This window comes from Pollicipes pollicipes, unplaced genomic scaffold, assembly GCF_011947565.3.
Source record: "Pollicipes pollicipes isolate AB1234 unplaced genomic scaffold, Ppol_2.1 Scaffold_7231;HRSCAF=8579_pilon_pilon_pilon, whole genome shotgun sequence".
NCBI classification, from domain to species: Eukaryota; Metazoa; Arthropoda; class Thecostraca; order Pollicipedomorpha; family Pollicipedidae; genus Pollicipes; species Pollicipes pollicipes.
In genome coordinates, this window is record NW_023597034.1 from 32,361,965 (window position 1) to 32,369,415 (window position 7,451).

Consider the following 7,451-nt stretch of genomic DNA (forward strand, 5'->3'; position numbering starts at 1 on the left):
AATTTGACAAATTTGTCAAACATTTGCAGGCTGCCCTAACATATGCATGAGTTAAAATATTGATAACATCGGATAGCTACAAAATGTTCTTTGGTACAATATAAACATGTTACTAACTGTGACGTGCTTAGGTACCTACTACCTAGCATACCAACAGTTGAAATAATTGTTCTGCATTCATTCGGTCCAGTATTCACTCTGCTCACATGCGTTGAGGAGCTCATGGGACGGGGGGGGGGGGGGATCTAATCAGCATTTGGGGTTCAGGCGTCCCAAAAGTATATAAAGTGACACCCCTGCTTGTTGGCATGCAAATGAAGCCTCATTTCATTCGGCAAAGTTAGATTTTTAATATCAAGACCTTTGACCTCTCTTTTGAATGTACTGAACTCCTGAGATATGCTTCATATCATATGCTAGCTGTTTGAGATGTATTTCTTGAATGAAAGAGTGAGCCCAATAATTGCTCAATCACCTGACATAACTAGATCATAGTTCAGTGCGATCGTTCCATAGCGCCAAACACAACAGATACCTGACTGAAATATGGACGGCAGTCGTTATGAAGGGTGGGGCTCTTTATGGTCTACTTCACAATCAATAAACCTTATGAGACGAGAGCCTTCAAACCTGAAAGACGATGGGAACGGGCGTCTGCCTTTGGTGGACACTACTGGGAAGGTAAGGCCTCTTTCAGCGGGAAAAGGCAACTTTGCTTAAGTAGGGTATTTCAATATATTCCTGAGAAGACCTTGTAATTTACCTGCCTCTAGATGACAGGTTTTTGAACTTAGTACAAGTAAAATCCGACTCTTCGGCTGCTTTCCCTGGGACCAAAAATCCCACTCTTTATGTCTTCAGAGGCTTCTAGGACCTACGGTACGTCAGTTATTTTACATGAATGTCAAATGTCATGTAAGCGTGATAAGGGACAATGTTCTCAAAAGCGCGCATGCGCGCTTACTCACGCACAGTGGTCCGTTGCTGTGTGTGGTGATGTTTAAATGGATTACGCGGACTCCCTGATGTGGGGGGGGGGGGGGGGGGGCTGCTGTTATTCATAGTGACGAAGGCCTACCGGTTCTGGGCTTGGATCTAACGGTTGATTGGTCGGTGGGTCACGTGGCAAAGGACAAGCTCAGCGTCTCCTCACGCTAAACTGACGTGTTTGCTCGGAGTTCGCGTCTTTTGATGGCCCCTTTAAGGGTTGAGGATGTCACTCCCACCCCATGAATTTGTCACTGAGCTTGGGTGTCACCGGGCCTTTAAGATGACGGCAAATTCCGTTTACTTTTCAGTCATGATGTGCGAACCGACAATGTTCTCCTAAACGTTTGGCAGTGTTTCTATGAAAACGTCAACAGTTAACGATTTGGTCAGTGTCTACCCTTGTTCCATCGACATCATACCGCTAGCATGTGTGTGCAAGTGCCTCCCTTTGAAGGTTCAGTCAAGCACCCCAGTCATCAACCTAATCACATCGCTGGAAATTCCAAGTGGTTGGGAAGGGGGGACGGGACCTCTGATGGATAGAGATCTCAATAACGGTAGGGGTGTCTAAACCCCTCCGGTTTTGATATTCCGCTGATATCAACCAGCATTGATCGTTAATGTGTCCGCTTAAAAGCCACTGTTCAATGCACCCATGTTTGTCCCAGCCCAGTTGTGCGGTCCCCAGATTTGTCCTACTCGTCCCCCCCCCCCCCCCATTGCACCTAATTCGCGCTATTCCTCTCCCCGCTCCCAGCACAAAACATTTTTGAGCCCACATGGGCGGCATGATGGTGCTCCGGACAAGCGTTTCTGTCTTAATGCACCGTCGCCTAAGCCCCCATGAAGCCAGTGTGACTCACGATGTTCCGTTAAGAACACTGTTACGTCATCTGCGAGGTGAGATGTGTGACGAACCTGGGAGACCGCCCGTCATCTCCAAGATAGAAGAGGTTACTTCCATCCAGGCTGGCAAGGATAGCAAAGTTTGGCTGTGGGCTAACCGCAAAGGCAATCTGTTCCTCTGTGTTCTAGTGCTGTGATAAAGAACGATAAAAAACAAATATGCTTACCGGTGGGGAATCCGGCAGAACATGGGCTCTGTCAGTGGAGCTAGGTCAAGCAAGGCCGTGAGCTGAACTAGCCCGCGGCCAGATTCGTAAGCCTTGAAGTTTTGGAGCACGTCGCAAACCTTCGCTTGGGACACGTGCTGGTCAGTGCAATCCCAGTGAACGGTACTGGGACTAAGATGTGCTTCGCCATCCGTGCTGGTTTTAGCACGCGCCCGATTGGCCGGTTGGATACCCTCCGCTCGGGTGGGGTCAGTTTGACCCGCTGAGATCTCAGGAACTAAGGGAGCTAGAGCCATCAAATTCACTTCCAAAGAGTGCGTTGTCCTGTACGTAAACTCACTTGGGTCGAAGTTTGAGGCTCTTAGATCATGTCCTTTGGGTAAAATGAGCTCAACCAAGGTCAAACTCTAGATTGATATCAAAAGTGTCCTACAACTTAAGCATATGTTCCAAGCAAAAGGTTACATGCTCATATAAGGTCAGTGGCATTGTTTGACTCATCGAATGTCATGGTGATCAAAATCATACAAGACTGCTTTGGGTTTTGCATTTGAGTAACCCTAAAGATTGCGCTAAGCAGTAGGTTCATAAAACAAGATGTTGACCTGGATAATTATAGGTTAGCGACCTATTCTGACCTTTACGAAGTCCATGGAAACTGTAAAATGCAGTTCCTGTTATCAATGAATGCGAAATTACTACCAGTAACTACCCAGTGCAACAAGCCCTAGAGTAATAAAATATGTTTGATTTGAACTTGGTCTGACCATCATACCTGACCCTGGGTCAATGGAATTTACTCATTCAATTGTTATGTCACCTAAGAAAGCATCTCAGAGATGCATGGCTTCGTCTAACACTCCGTTATTGCAACAGATTAAACAATAAGCAAAATCGAATCTTATCTATGTGACTAATGTCCCTCGCTAATGCAATGAACAGATTACGAGATTAAACAATTCTCTAAAAATTGACTTCGCTGAATCCATGGCCTGACTTTGAGCTGCTGTAGGTCAGTAACCTTACAAAATACATCTAAATTTTTGGTACCGAACGATCTGCGATTTAATTGTATACAACTGCGCAAAATTTGGCGCGGCCACGCCGCGCCGTTCAGCGTGTTAATGGCAAACATGATCTGCATCATAGCCAACCATATACTCTTATAGGCTATCATGTTTAAAAAATTCACGGATGAAATATAGGCTATGTTTTGGTCACGTTGGGAAGCCATTGGAATGAAGGCTTATTAGGCAAAGTTTCGGTCTCTGGTGTTTGGCTTGCAATTAAATTTGGGTATCATATCGGGAATATGAGAGGTATTCGCTGCTAGGAGCTCGGGGTGTGCGCCATTTCTAGGACGCGTGAGCGCTATTAGAACGCTACCATGTCGCTGTTATTTATAAGACTATTAGAGCGCGTGTTTTTAAAAGCACACAAATATACACCTTTTGGAAAATGTATCTCACTGTCGCACAGGTCCAAGCTGTTCGGATGTGTAGATGCGCCTTTTCTAGCTTTCTTAACCCTGACTCAGATAGATGATTGATAACTGAATTGACTACGCAAGTGCATTGTATGTATGTAATTAGGGCGCCTTACCATACGGCTCGGCTTCAAGATTGAAAATAACTGCTGCCGACATAATTTCTCCTCAAAGCTGCGGGGGCGATCTCAACGTTTTCCAATTTTAGGGTGCGCTGATCTCCTGTGGTACGTTCTCCATCAGGTTGCACTAGAGCTGCCACTTTTGAGCACGCGGGCCCCACAACGCGCCGAGACCGCGTCTGTTAAATCTCGCCATTGCTGACTGCATGACGGACCTTAACGGATGTTCTACCTGTACAACTCATCAACTCATGTTTTCGCAACCACAAATGAGCACCTAATTATCTGACAACTTCGGTATCAAATGCTGATGGCAAATATATTTATTCACTGCATAAAAATGGTAACAAAGAAAAGTGTGATTTCGTTGCAAAGTTCTCCAGTGACGTCATGCACTTCACTTTATAAACAAATAGTCTATTGGATGGTGCTTTCCAAGAACAGCCTGCCAAGGCCCTATAACTGTACCACCCGCAGAGAGGTATAATTACTGAACCTTGCGGATGGAATCCCCCACACAACAGCAAGAGTCTTTCTGAAATAATTTAAAAGTAGGGCAGAAGTACTTTGCCAGGTGTACTTTCCTGCACAATTAAAGGGTCTCAACCCGCAGTTTTAAGAAATAGAGGAAGCACAGCGATAAGCACAGCGATAAACACAGCGCAATAGAGCAAACACAGCATCTTTTGAAGCATTTTGGTAGAAAGCTCAGATATTTCCTCTGCTCAGCTTACTTCAAGTTTGTGCTGTGAAGCTGCACTCTTAGTTGCTGCACACCGCTTATAACATACAATACAGTAATGTATGTACATATATTTGATGGATTCAAGTACCCAAAACATATACAAACAGCAAACACCACCCAATGCCCGCACTGAATTAAAAGCAGACCCTGCATAAGAATGACAATATTAGTTTGCCAACTTTACAACAGCTGAACACCAAATTCAGTTTTCTGCAGCGCAGACCCTCTCTGAAAACTGTGCAACGTACATACAGCAATGCTCTCTACCGTATGCATACAGCATTTTGTTTTTAGCGACGAGAACACCGATCGCCGATCATCCCACACAATTTTCAAGTAAACTTATCCAGGGACGAAATCGGCGCACGGTGGTCAGCAAGGTTTATCTATGTCGCCAGCTGTTCAAGGAACTCGGATGCGTACCCAAAGATAACTTTCACGTGGCATACGAACTAGTTCGTATTTACGAAGCACCATCTCTTCCCGGACAAGGCATGAGGTCAGTTATGGCGCATCCGTCTTTCACCGAAGACAACGCAACGCAGCATTCTTGGCGCACTGCGATAAACCTAATGGGTGTACTCGCAGTACATCAGGAATATTTTTTTCCACGCGACCTCACGTGCAACCTCTGCTCGACGTATGCATGACAAACCCTTTCTTCACCCGTCGCCGGTCGTGAGCGCATAAGGTGACGTCTTCATGCTAGCGTCTGGCATAAACTGACGCGTTTTATACAGACACTGGTCACGCCATTTCTGTCTCAACTCGCTCAAGTGGCAGACAAAGATTATGCGTGACGTCATGAGGAATTTCGTCGGCCGGATCTCTGCGAACAGCGGCAAGAGCAGAGGCTATGAGATGTATCGTCATGAGCGATGTCCACCGCGTAGATCCTTTGTTGTCCTGGCCGCTGCGAAGACACTCGATGTTTACCTTGTGTCGATCGTTGACTTTCCATGTTAGCGTGTGAGCGTAAAGCGTTGTCGTTTTGATAAAAGGTCGGCATTTCGTCCACATTGGTCACGAAGGCATTTGGAATAAAATCCAACATTAAAGGTAATGTTTTACATTTGAAGATGTTGGGGCAAGCATCAGATATGTTGAAACTTAAAACTATTGGTATACTCACTTAAAACTATTGGTATACTTTTTAAGTGGAAAAGACTGCTCTAGAAAGCACAAAGCCCTGCTTAGTAAATATGCTTCTCAATGCATCATTATTTGATTCCATCATCGCACCTTGCACAACATTGATTCCGAACCAAACGACGGCCGCTATATCTGGAAATCGCGCTCACGAACGCCGGATATGAATATGACGTCATAAATGTCAGGGTGAGTTTGAAATACTCCCCCCCCCCCCCACCCCCGATATGCCTCTCACCATTTTCGCGCGCATTTAATTCACAAACTAGAGGAGCTCAAGAAGGGCAGGATTATGAACAGCACCGACATATCTTCAAGATGGTTATGTCAGTATGAACCCCATCTAAATTTGGAACATTCCCTTTTTAAAGAATATTATTGTAGATGTTGTTGCACATCGTTTGAACTCGAAGCTTCGTTACTGAGCGCAGGCAAACGTAACCAGCCATCATTCAGGTGCCCGGCTACTGCCGTCCTTTCAACTGGACTAAGGCCGTTATTGTGGTGGCTATAGATCACGGGCAATGTTGTTCTTGATATTCTTGCCCCGACGCATGTTACTGTGCAGGGCTATCCATTTTTTTAGTGTCTATGTCTGAGTCTCTGTGTCTGTCAATGTGTCTTTGTGAAATTAGCTTGCGTAGTTGAAAAGACCTACTACCTTTGAGCTTGGGATGGTTAATTTTTGTTCATAAAAGCATGCTTACTTACACATGTATTGGGCTGGAAAGACATGACATGTAACCAGGTACATGTAAGATCGTACTGATGCAAATAGAAAGACAAATAATATACGCCGTCGACATCATTTATGGCGTCATGCTTCATGGATTCTATGCGTTTTAGTGTTCGCAGCGGCGTGGACGACAGAGATTCTACGTGACGTCACCCACGATCTTCACCGGACGTGCAGAATCGTGTTCAGCGTTCGACTGAAGTGAAATGGAAATGCGCGGCTGATTCAATTATAAAGAAGGGAGTTTGCGTTACCAAGGCCACGGGTGATGATGGCGTGTTTTATATGTTACAAGTAGCGTAATTTGCAGTTTCCATCGTCAAGAGCATGCATGGTACCTGTAAACAAAAATCATAGTGTCTGCATGTGCAGTTGTCATAAAACTAAGACAGTTACGAAGGTGTAAACAGCGAACGCGTTGCGCCGCGAACACGTCCGGCATAGTTTCTGCATGACGTCACGTAGATTAGAACATCCTTAGCGCGCTGCCAATGCATCAAAATTCTGCCATGTTTATTTTTGCATGTGCTAAAATTGTTGGGTCCGTTAATTGTTGTCTCTGTTTCTTTAGGGGTTTGCATTGCCGGCTCATTTTGAAAAGCCCCTTAGAGGATCGAGAACAATTTGTTTTGGCCCAAGAAGACTATATGTCAGGACCCAAAGAATTGCATATTTTGATCCTTCAGCAATATCTTCAAAATGAGACTAAGCTCCAGATCATTGAATGAACAAAATATAACAGTTTAACTAAAGTCTCAGTTTAAAAAACACAAAAGTAAAGGATCATTGTAGATTTGCAGCTTCTTGGTGTGACCCTAACGTTAATGGTAAGATTATGTACGTGTTCTTTGGAATGAAAAATGGGGTTAGGTAGATGTACATGTGAACATTGAAGTTGTGTACATGGAATAAAAAAAACTTTATTCATTTAAGCGATGACAAACATATAGGAATGCATATGTCTGCAAGTCCCTTACTGCTCCTGGTTTGACACTTACGTTATTATAAGGATGAGTACGAGTGCATGAAGTTAGGATAAGACTGGAGGGCCCGTTCGGTCTTCGGGGGAGGGACATGCACTGTGGGACTGGAGGGATTTGAAATATTGATGAGAGGTGGGTGCAGGTTTTCCAAGTCTCAAGAGCAGCAA